Genomic DNA, 11805 nt, shown 5'->3' with positions numbered 1-11805 from the left:
ATGTTTGCAGTCATGTGTTACATAGCACTTAACAGCAGGCTTCGGAGCTCGTGAACTTGCAGGAAAAGTGGGAAGACACCTCGTCTGGCTACACAAGGCTACTTGTGTCTAGCGCCTGATGTTCTGATGTGCAACTACGGCTCACGGAGCCGATCTCTCGTGGAAAGAGTCGAAGTTGGACAAGACAGCAGACGGAAAACACGTACTCTTCAGTGGGTACCTCCCTGCTGCCTAGTAGCGCAAGGGTGTGTGTGTCTATCGAGAATGTAATGAATGAAATTTTTCAGCTGTAGTGAAAGTACGACGACTTTATCCTTCTTGAACTAGGACAGAAACATCATAAATAAACTAAACTCCTCCCGCACAGACCACGAAGTCCCAAAGGTACCGACTGGCCGCCGTTTCAGCCCACAGACGTCACTGGATGCGGATATGGAGGGGCATGTTACCAGCACACGGCTCTCCCGGCCGTATGTCAGTTCTAGAGATGGGGGATCCGCTCTTGAACTAGTTCATAGAGTTCAATCTTTCAAAGGAGTGAACAATCAGTGATTCAGAAAAAAAGAACGGTAGCTCCAAACGTTTCCCACGGCGCAGAGAGAGAGAGAGAGAGAGAGAGAGAGAGAGAGAGAGAGAGACGGAGCATATCAGCAGCGCCTGTACTGGTCAGAGCACAGTGCACGCCACACAACACAGCCAGCGCCGGCCTCTGCCCTGCTTCTACCTTGGCTGCCTGCATTGTGCAGTGCCCCATTGGATTTTGTGTTTCACATATGCCGTGCCGTCTCTGTGCGTCGTCTGCCGCCTGCAGCGTCTGGCGCAGCGTAACTTCGCATCGCTCTCTGTTGGCGATCGTTTCAGTCGCACGTCCTGCCCTCTGGGCAGTTGATGCGAGCAACAGGACAGAGAGCCACCTAGCGGATAACATAGGAACTACTTGCAAAAACCCGCTCGCAAGGGAACGAACTATTTGTCTCGGAGCGGGTGAGTTCACCGCTACCCCCACCCTCGGAACTCGCCCGCTCAACGCTCGCCCCACCGTCTCGACTCTAGCCAGAGCGTTGAGCAAAGCTACTCAGGTGTCACGGCTGGTCTCTGCGGTCTCAGCTCACGCAGTAATACAGCTCGCGGCTCGACCTACTCGACTCAGCGCCTCTGCATCGGAGTCCGTCTCTACTGGATATTGTTCTTCGTAGTAATACTGCTATGCATATTACATTATTATGTTATGTATACATCAATTGTTTTTATTTTATTTTTATTTGTTTAAACTGATTAGATTAGGTTCCTGATGACTCCTCTTACTATAGGATTTTTATTATGGACACTCGAATTTACGCTTTAATTACGAGCGAACCGATAAACGTATCGCAAAATGTGATACACCAATATTTTCCTTGTTTTATTCTGCGTAAGGCTATATGCAGCACTTTCGTTTTACAGTCAAATTTATATTTTTCTTATTCTGGTACGGATTTTGCGATTTTAGGCGTCTTCGGAAGGAAACGTTCACTTTAAAAATATATGGCTTGCGATGTATTTGTATGAGGTTAATGAAATTTTAATACATTATAGCCAAATATATTGTTAATGTAAATCTCAAGTTACAACATTTTCCGATCACCCAAAAAACCACGATAGTGCAAAATAAATCAATAATCAAAAACTATGTCATATCGTGGAAATTTCAATAAACAATACAAAATTCTTACTCATTATCTGTGTTACTTCAAAACAGGATCAAATAAGATCAAAATACAGGTATAGTATTGGAATAAACCAAGTTTAAAGGGCAATGTGCCTTCCATTTATTTTCTATTGTAAATGAGTGGTGAGTCATGAAAAAGAGCTAATTCATTTCAGGGAGTGAACAGTTCTGATCCAATCTCTGAAAAGAACAGTTTTGCCCATCTCTAGTCAGTTCCCGAGTCCGGAGCCGCTACTTCTCAATCAAGTAGCTCCTCAGTTTGCCTCAGAAGGGCTGAGTGCACCCCGCTTGCCAACAGCGCTCGGCAGACCGGATGGTCACCCATCCAAGTGCTAGCCCAGACCGACAGCGCTTAACTTCGGTGATCTATCGGGAACCGGTGTTACCCCTGAGGCAAGGCCGTAGGCTAACATCATAAATACGTAGATAAAAACTTCTATAAATGTTTGTGACAAATAGTTCAAATAAGAGCGCAGTTTAATGTGCCACGAAAGAAACGTACATGCATCGGAGACCAGCTGTATGAAAATGAAATATCCATTGTGAGAGATTTTAGTTCTTTCAAAGAAATGCTATTTTGATCACTTGTCAATGAAGCATTCTGTGTCGATCGCATCACAAGAGATTGAATTTGCATCTCTCTAACAATTTGGTGACTGGAAGCAGCAAACTGAGGGAAACACATTGTTACTTTACGTTAAGTATAGTGGGTCATATTGTACTACGGACACCGTCACATGGCATGTCTTTGGACAGGGATTGGACAGAAATATGAAAACGTCAAAAACACAAAACATTACCGTGCCTAATACGGTGGAGAAAATACGTTGACATTCGGAACTGATTCCATTTGCCTCGTAACGGGGAAATACTGTATGGTTTTCAAGTGACTCTTATACCTTTCTTCCGGCAAAATAATGGCAAACACAGGTAAAGATGACAAAGGTGGATAACGACCACGCACCCTTCTCTCCAAACTAGACCACAAATACTCAATAATATTGAGATCTGATGACAGTGGTGGCCAGGGGAGATGCAACAAATCATCCTCGTGCACACAAAACTAGCCCTGGACGAGGTGAACTGTGTGAACACGGCCCTGTAGTCTTGGGACACAGCTTTACCTTTGGGGAACAACCATTGCACCATGGGATGGACCTGATCATCCAAAATTCGGCCAGAAGTTAAAAACAGTACGAAACAAGCCTCATGATTCTTATTTCATTGCGCCATACTCCAGGTTTTATGGCTTCGGACTACGTTTTCTGTTATGGATCTTTGCATCAGTGATGCGTGCTTTTGGAATTCCAGCTCACTCTGAAATACCCGACTTTTGGAGGTCTCTTTGTGCTGTTTTGGTGCTTCACAAGATTCGCGAGTGCTACGTTCAGTTCTACAGTGACTTTTGCAGCCGGCCGAAGTGGCCGAGCGGTTAAAGGCGCTACAGTCTGGAACCGCACGACCGCTACGGTCGCAGGTTCGAATCCTGCCTCGGGCATGGATGTGTGTGATGTCCTTAGGTTAGTTAGGTTTACGTAGTTCTAAGTTCTAGGGGACTTATGACCACAGCAGTTGAGTCCCATAGTGTTCAGAGCCATTTGAACCATTTTTTTTACTTTTGCAGCTATTGTCCACTTATTTTTCGTCACAATTCTCTTCAATGACCGTCTGTCATGATCGATCAGCACAAACACTATCGTCCACGTTGTGAGCTATCGGATGATGGACTTCCACCGTCCCTGCATGCGGTGTAAATCTTCGATACGGTGCCTCTTGAAACACGAAACACGAAGGCTCTCTTGTTGGCGGAAGCATCCATCATATGAGCACCAACAATTTTCTCCTGTTTCCCAACATAAGTCGTTCACAACTGCACAGAGCCACTGTTCTGACCACGACTGGCTCTTGTAACGTATTGTGGACAGTGCAGCGGTGCCGTTAGAGGTCAAATACTACAGCGCAACCTGCAGGCTAGGTAGCATCTGCGTATGTGTCCAAGCACGCATTTTTCATGGAGTTTCGATATTCTTTGTCCAACCCCTGTATTTGATTTTAAGCATGTACCCGAGAAAACTCCAACAACTATCATCAACGAATTGGTTGCTGTACTGCTGCATCAAGAAGGGAACCAAGTATACAGCCTCGGAGACGGCTCTTCTCTACAACGAAGGCGAGAAAAATGGTGCACCATAGGCACTCCGAGGAAACACGTGCAGCTGAGTTACAAGATATTACTGTTTCTTTGGTAACAAGACAGATACCAGATATTGAATTTTACACACTGCATATACACTCCTGGAAATTGAAATAAGAACACCATGAATTCATTGTCCCAGGAAGGGGAAACTTTATTGACACATTCCTGGGGTCAGATACATCACATGATCACACTGACAGAACCACAGGCAACAGAGCATGCACAATGTCGGCACTAGTACAGTGTATATCCACCTTTCGCAGCAATGCAGGCTGCTATTCTCCCATGGAGACGATCGTAGAGATGCTGGATGTAGTCCTGTGGAACGGCTTGCCATGCCATTTCCACCTGGCGCCTCAGTTGGACCAGCGTTCGTGCTGGACGTGCAGACCGCGTGAGACGACGCTTCATCCAGTCCCAAACATGCTCAATGGGGGACAGATCCGGAGATCTTGCTGGCCAGGGTAGTTGACTTACACCTTCTAGAGCACGTTGGGTGGCACGGGATACATGCGGACGTGCATTGTCCTGTTGGAACAGCAAGTTCCCTTGCCGGTCTAGGAATGGTAGAACGATGGGTTCGATGACGGTTTGGATGTACCGTGCACTATTCAGTGTCCCCTCGACGATCACCAGTGGTGTACGGCCAGTGTAGGAGATCGCTCCCCACACCATGATGCCGGGTGTTGGCCCTGTGTGCCTCGGTCGTATGCAGTCCTGATTGTGGCGCTCACCTGCACGGCGCCAAACACGCATACGACCATCATTGGCACCAAGGCAGAAGCGACTCTCATCGCTGAAGACGACACGTCTCCATTCGTCCCTCCATTCACGCCTGTCGCGACACCACTGGAGGCGGGCTGCACGATGTTGGGGCGTGAGCGGAAGACGGCCTAACGGTGTGCGGGACCGTAGCCCAGCTTCATGGAGACGGTTGCGAATGGTCCTCGTCGATACCCCAGGAGCAACAGTGTCCCTAATTTGCTGGGAAGTGGCGGTGTGGTCCCCTACGGCACTGCGTAGGATCCTACGGTCTTGGCGTGCATCCGTGCGTCGCTGCGGTCCGGTCCCAGGTCGACGGGCACGTGCACCTTCCGCCGACCACTGGCGACAACATCGATGTACTGTGGAGACCTCACGCCCCACGTGTTGAGCAATTCGGCGGTACGTCCACCCGGCCTCCCGCATGCCCACTATATGCCCTCGCTCAAAGTCCGTCAACTGCACATACGGTTCACGTCCACGCTGTCGCGGCATGCTACCAGTGTTAAAGACTGCGATGGAGCTCCGTATGCCACGGCAAACTGGCTGACACTGACGGCGGCGGTGCACAAATGCTGCGCAGCTAGCGCCATTCGACGGCCAACACCGCGGTTCCTGGTGTGTCCGCTGTGCCGTGCGTGTGATCATTGCTTGTACAGCCCTCTCGCAGTATCCGGAGCAAGTATGGTGGGTCTGACACACCCGTGTCAATGTGTTCTTTTTTCCATTTCCAGGAGTGTATATCTTACTTACTTTTTTATTTGTAACTTTTCTTAATGTTCTGTAGTTCATATCATGATCCTGTTGTTGCAGTTATACTTCAGCCAATTACATAAATATTAATATTTTTCATTTTATAACAAACCACGATTTATGCAAACTTCCTAAGATATCTAAAATTTGCGGAACCACCTTCTTGTCAGTAATATTTAATCAGATTTTTGGCTACAGATTATGAGATTCATTTCCTCCAGATCTTTACGCTGTACATTGGTGCATTTCCGAAACTTTCTATCCTTCCAAATTTATTAATAGCATAATAATAATCTCACACGTTTCTGTGAGTTAACGTTGTGCTAAGAAAATTAGTTAACCCATAGACTCATCTTTATATGAGTTGCCAAAAATGTCATGTACTTCACATGTTTTCCAAAATATTATTTACACAACTGTTCACGAAATATTTTTATTCAGTAAACAGAAAATTATTGTTGTGTTTCAAAAACATACTTAACTTCCCATGAAATACATTCACCTGTATAAGAAGCTGTATTTTATTGTCTTATACATGTGGCGTATTTAAACATTTCAAAGTAACACTTCATATTTATTTAAAACAGTCTATGTTACTAATTTTGTTCAAATGCCTCTGAGCACTATGGGACTCTACTTCTGAGATCATCAGTCCCCTAAAACTTAGAACTACTTAAACCTAACTAACCTAAGGACATCACACACACCCACGCCCGAGGCAGGATTCGAACCTGCGACCGAAGTGGTCGCGCGGTTCCAGACTGTAGCGCCTAGAACCACTCGGTCACCCCGGCCAGCCTGTTACTAATTTTTCCTTACTTTTTTTTAATTTAAAGGACGTAGTATTTTTTAAATTACTCACTAACGAAAAACAGGAAATCAATGCAGATAGTAAAGTGAACCATTTCCGTTTTTAAAACATAACAGATCATGTTCTAACACATAGAAAGAAAATGCGTGCCAACTGATTCAGTCGGTTTACAGTCGTAGTTGAGTCGGCATCCATTACATAATTTTTGTGCCAAGCGCATGTTCCTTGTCTCAATGTGCAGTTGGGAGCATGTATGTGCGGATATTGCTTTCTCTTCAGATATGTGCTCTGGGAAATTTGGTTGTCATGGAAAGGATGCACTTATACAGAGGTTCTCTTTATCAAAAAAAGCTTTGGTGTTCTAACAAGAAACATAAATGTAAAATAAATCATCGTACAGAGTCATTATAAAAAAGCTTCATTAGTATGAAATATAAAACCCAGGACCTCTATTCCACCCCTAGGTAAAGAGGAAAATGAGCCTCAAATTTGGAACTTCCACAAAGATGAGTATAAAATTTGTCTCATATTATTAATCTTTCGTGAACTTTACTTACTGCCGTCCTTTTCAGATAATGTTAGGCGTGTACTGGACTACCAGCGTCCAGTGGTGAAATAGTACGTATTTCATATTCATTTGCAAGAGAGATTATTTCGCAAGAGAAGGAAAGGGAGACATTATAAATGATAAATTTGAAAAACTCTGAAGGGCTGGAGTGGCCGAGCGGTTCTAGGCGCTACAGCCTGGAACTGCGCGACCGCTACGGTCGCAGGTTCGAATCCTGCCTCGGGCATGGATGTGTGTGATGTCCCTAGGTTAGTTAGGTTTAAGTAGTTCTAAGTTCTAGGGGACTGATGACCTCAGAAGTTAAGTCCCATAGTGCTCAGAGCCATTTGAACCAAGCAGCCGCGTTGCTTTCGATGTCCCTCTTATGTCAGTCCCATACAAATCTCTCGAACTCGAATAATATTCCGCTACATACTGTATAAGTACGTGCATAATTGAGTTCAACCGTGATTGGAAGCCACTATATATTTACTTTTAGTGGAACGTACAATTTTCGCTTGCCTCTCTAGTTGCTAGCTCCCGAGTACTATCTTACCAAGATCAGGAAGACAAAAAATTAATGGAATAATTATCGTCTGAGATATTCCCGCCACCTCCGAATCGTCTATATGTAAAACTAACCAAACTAAACTCCACCCGAACAGGACATGAAGGTCTCACGGTACCGACCGGACGCCGTGTCATCCTTAGCTCAGGCCGGTCTCGGTGGCCGAGCGGTTCTAGGCGCTTCAGTCCGGAACCACGCGACTGCTACGGTCGCAGGTTCGAATCCTGCCTCGGGCATGGATGTGTGTGATGTCCTTAGGTTAGTTAGGTTTAAGTAGTTCTAAGTTCTAGGGGACTGATGACCTCAGAAGTTAAGTCCCATAGTGCTCAGAGCCATTTGAATCATTTTTTTAAAAAACTCGAATTTATACAGTGCTGTGTTTTGTCCTCATATTCAAAAGATTTTTCCGCCATACTGGTGATGAAATCAGTAAAAACTGACTATAACAGTTCGAGGGGTAATGATAGAGAGGAAAAAGCTGCTTTGTGTAATATGATTTTGGCTTCAGCTGCTGTCACCAGCAGAGAATTAGTAATAACACTATAAGTAAAAGATCTCTTTTTTACAGTTGTGTTTAATTTCAACGAGTTTATTTATATTTCCAATGATATTACAGTGTGGTAGCAGGTCGTAAAGATCAGGCTGCCTTCATGTTGCAAGCTGAGTAAATATCACTGAAATTTACAAGTCCCGCCAATACTCAGCTCGCTCCATGAAAGCTCGGCTTGCTTCGTAAGCGAGAAGCAGTAATTGAATAACAGGCCCCAGATACAAGTCGTAGGGCTGGGGCCTGCTTAGTACTATACATGACCGGCATTGCAGCAACAGACATGGAAAGGCTTAGTTCCATGATGTCTGGCACGTCCTGAGATTCAATCACTTTAAGTTCAAATGGCTGTAAGCACTATGGGACTTAACATCTGAGGTCATCAGTTCCCTAGACTTAGAACTACTAAACCTAACTAACCTAAGGACATCACACATACCCATGCCCGAGGCAGGATTCGAACCTGCGACCGTAGCGATCGCGCGCTTCCAGACTGTAGCGCCTAGAACCGCTCGGCCACTCCGGCCAGCCATCCATGATCGAGGCAGGATCCGAACCTGCAACCGTAGCAGCAGCGCGGTTCCGGACTGAAGCGCCTAGAACCGCTCGGCCAAAGCGGCCGGTTCACTTTAAGTACATCAGTGAGACCAGGACTGCAATGCTTCCACATCTCATCTCGTATTCTATTGTCAGTAAGTTTCTGAAGAATTGTATCACGAAGCATTTCGTTTTGAAATAAAGCTCCACAATTTCAATTAAAGTTACAGGTTCTACTCACGGCCCTGAGTTCAGCAATCCATTGCTTGTAAAACTCGTTACTATAAGGGCGCGTACGAAAAAATTTGAAACTAGCAGCAACTGCATAAGTGTGAGCCTCGAAAAAGTAGTCGACTTTTCTAAAGACTTCAAAAAATGGCTCTGAGCACTATGGGACTCAACTGCTGAGGTCATTAGTCCCCTATAACTTAGAACTAGTTAAACCTAACTAACCTAAGGACATCACAAACATCCATGCCCGAGGCAGGATTCGAACCTGCGACCGTAGCGGTCTTGCGGTTCCAGACTGCAGCGCCGTTAACCGCACGGCCACTTCGGCCGGCTTTCTAAAGACTTCCTCATAAGATAAGTTCTGGGGCTCTACCTGGGAGAATAATTTTCAAAAATGGCTCTGAGCACTATGGGACTTAACTGCTGAGGTCATCAGTCCCCTAGAACTTAGAACTACTTAAACCTAACTAACCTAAGGACATCACACACATCCATGCCCGAGGCAGGACTCGAACCTGCGACCACAGTGGTCGCGCGGTTCCGGACTATAGCGCCTAGAACTGCTCGGCCACTCCGGCCGGCCGAATAATTTTCAACACAAACCGAAAATGAAAACTCCTAGAATTGAAAAAAAAGAAAGAACGTCGTGAGTGACGTGAGACTTCTGTCCACTCTCCTTCTTTTTCTTTGAAGGAACGGAAGCGAGGAGGTCGCTGGAATTCTGTGCTTCAGTAGTAATTGTCTACTGGGCTTGCTGTGAATCCATTTGTCTGGAAATAATCGACACTAATGTTCGTAGTTGTTGGCTCTGAAACTTAATAAATGCAATGAGTGATAACTCACCTGTGTTCGCCATTTCATACAAAAATTAAGTAAACAAGAAAAAAAATTCGAATTTTTTGACACTGCTGAGAAAGAGAGAAAAAATTATTAATTCGATGGCTGATGACAGATTCCTATTCGATGATCGTATCCACAACGACCACGCCCACGTCGCGAAGAATGTATGCAGTGTCCAAAGCTGGTAAGAGGTGGTGCAGTATATTACAAACGCTAAGAGATTAATAAAACATCACATTTTCTTACACTATTTACATGATGAAGAATTGAATGAGTGATGCTTTTAACAGTTTCCATTGCGAAATGTTGTCTCAAAATATGACAGAAAATAAAAAGAGATTCTGGTCGTATGTAAAGCTCATTAGCTGCAAGAAACAATCAATACATTCCCAGCAAGATAACAATGGTCTGAGGTGTGTGGGGTTGATCTGTTATTATGTTATTCTGCACAACAGATTAATCTGAGATGTACCCTTTACCCTGTGGCTCCTGCCAGATGCAATTTCCACCCCCACACTACTACAGAAGTCAGACAGACGCTCCTAACGTTCTAAAGAGAAATGCCTGAAAAACTTTCAGCAATAAATATCTTCTGGAGTCGTCCACTGTAAGGAAATGACACAACAATTCACAAAATTTCTTACATAACTAGTGGGATACTTGGGTACTGGAGTAGTGCTAGTTAGTGTAAGAAAAACATGAAACTAACGAAAGTTATTATTTATTTTGCAAAAATTTTGAGAAATCACAATGACACTTTTAGTTGTGAATTCAACAAGTTATATCCTAGTTCTTTTCAGAATGTGAAGTTACCTCTCAAGGATAGGATTCGCTTATGAAATTTCCAAACAAAGTTTAAGATGTTTGTTGTCTTGGCAGAATGGCTGAGAGGTGCGCCTACTCAACTTGAATAATTATCCTTTAGAATGTTGATAGGTACAGTCGAGGCTGTCGCGTGTGAAATGCAGTGAAGTGTACTGTTCTGGAGGAACTATAGGGCTCGCAATCGCTGTAGCGCACAATACCGTAAGTTGCAATGACTGCTGTCTGCGCCACTCGCTGCTGACAAATAAGATAACTCTCGTTCTATCTGGATTGACCTTCGCCAGTCAAACTCTCCCTATGCCTTGATGAAGTCAAGGATTCCTATTCGCCCCTAGTCTAACTATTGGCATGGTACACCGGTCAGATAACCAGTCCACCGCGATGCCACTTACAATTCGCTCACAGGCGTTTAACTATAACTCTGTCTGTTCACACCGCACAATAAGTGTGTCGGCCAACACAGTGAACAATGCTTAATCGCAAGGACTCAATATAGAGTAGCACTTCGATTCGCTCTCGACAGAGGTGCTCTACCTCCCAGTGAAGTACTGAGGAGAGTCTTGTTCCTCGCTCCAAGAGCGACAACGGAACGGCACCTCTCAACGCCAAACGTGAAGGGGTATATCTTTCGGTCTCTTCCATTATTCCTTTACCTTAAGGCGTCAGAAATATCGTCTGCCAATCAGCATTGCTCTTCTAAAACGGGAGAATGGCGTTTCGTTTAAGACGACCAATCCGGAAACCTGTAGCATTGGCATTTGGCGTTTGCTGTCTCCCTGTGAAAATCTCTAAAACTGCGTGCTATGTGTAAAGAATGCGTAGATTGGCTGCTCCCACACAATGTAGCGGAATTTGCTTTTAAGCAAAACACGGGATTGTTCCCCCCTTTCACTCGGGCCCACGCTGTCCGCTACATGGGCGGTCACCGGCCGACATAGGCTGGGTCATCCTCTGAAGGGACAGGCATCCCGTTGTGCGGTTTCTCTCCCGAACTAAAAGCTTCGGTGACCATTGTGTCTGTAATGCATGTGTGTATGCCAGCCTCGAGTATTTCAACCACGGTGCGCTTACTTGTTAATTGCATATCATTTACATGAATTCATACAACGTTGACTTCATCTTATCGAGTTTGGGGTTCGAATGAAGCGTCTTGATGTGCGTAATATGATTGTGAAGGCGGAATATGTAAGCAATGAAGGTCAGGAGACCACGACGTCTTACAATGGTAATGTTACCGATGACAGTGCTACTAAGACAGACTAAAAATGATTTTCCGAAATTCCTTCGCCAAAGAAGACGAAGTAAATACTCCATAATTCGAATCAAGAACAGTTTCCAACATGAGTAGCTTAGAATTCTAGCAACTCAGCTTAAAACACTTTTTTTAAGAAACCCTTCAGTCCAGATTGTTTATCAATTAAATTCCTTTCAAAGTATGCTATACAATAGCTCCACACTTCGCAATGACAGCTGGCCACT

The 11805-nt window shown here is 44.8% G+C and overlaps 1 pseudogene; it reads right to left on the bottom strand.

Moving 5' to 3' along the window:
- Positions 1 to 1997: 1997 nt before the first annotated feature.
- LOC126186101 (5S ribosomal RNA) lies at positions 1998 to 2115 on the bottom strand (annotated as a pseudogene).
- Positions 2116 to 11805: the final 9690 nt, after the last annotated feature.

The sequence above is a fragment of the Schistocerca cancellata genome, chromosome 4 (assembly GCF_023864275.1).
Source record: "Schistocerca cancellata isolate TAMUIC-IGC-003103 chromosome 4, iqSchCanc2.1, whole genome shotgun sequence".
Classification (NCBI taxonomy): domain Eukaryota; kingdom Metazoa; phylum Arthropoda; class Insecta; order Orthoptera; family Acrididae; genus Schistocerca; species Schistocerca cancellata.
This window is presented reverse-complemented; position numbering and strand designations above follow the sequence as displayed.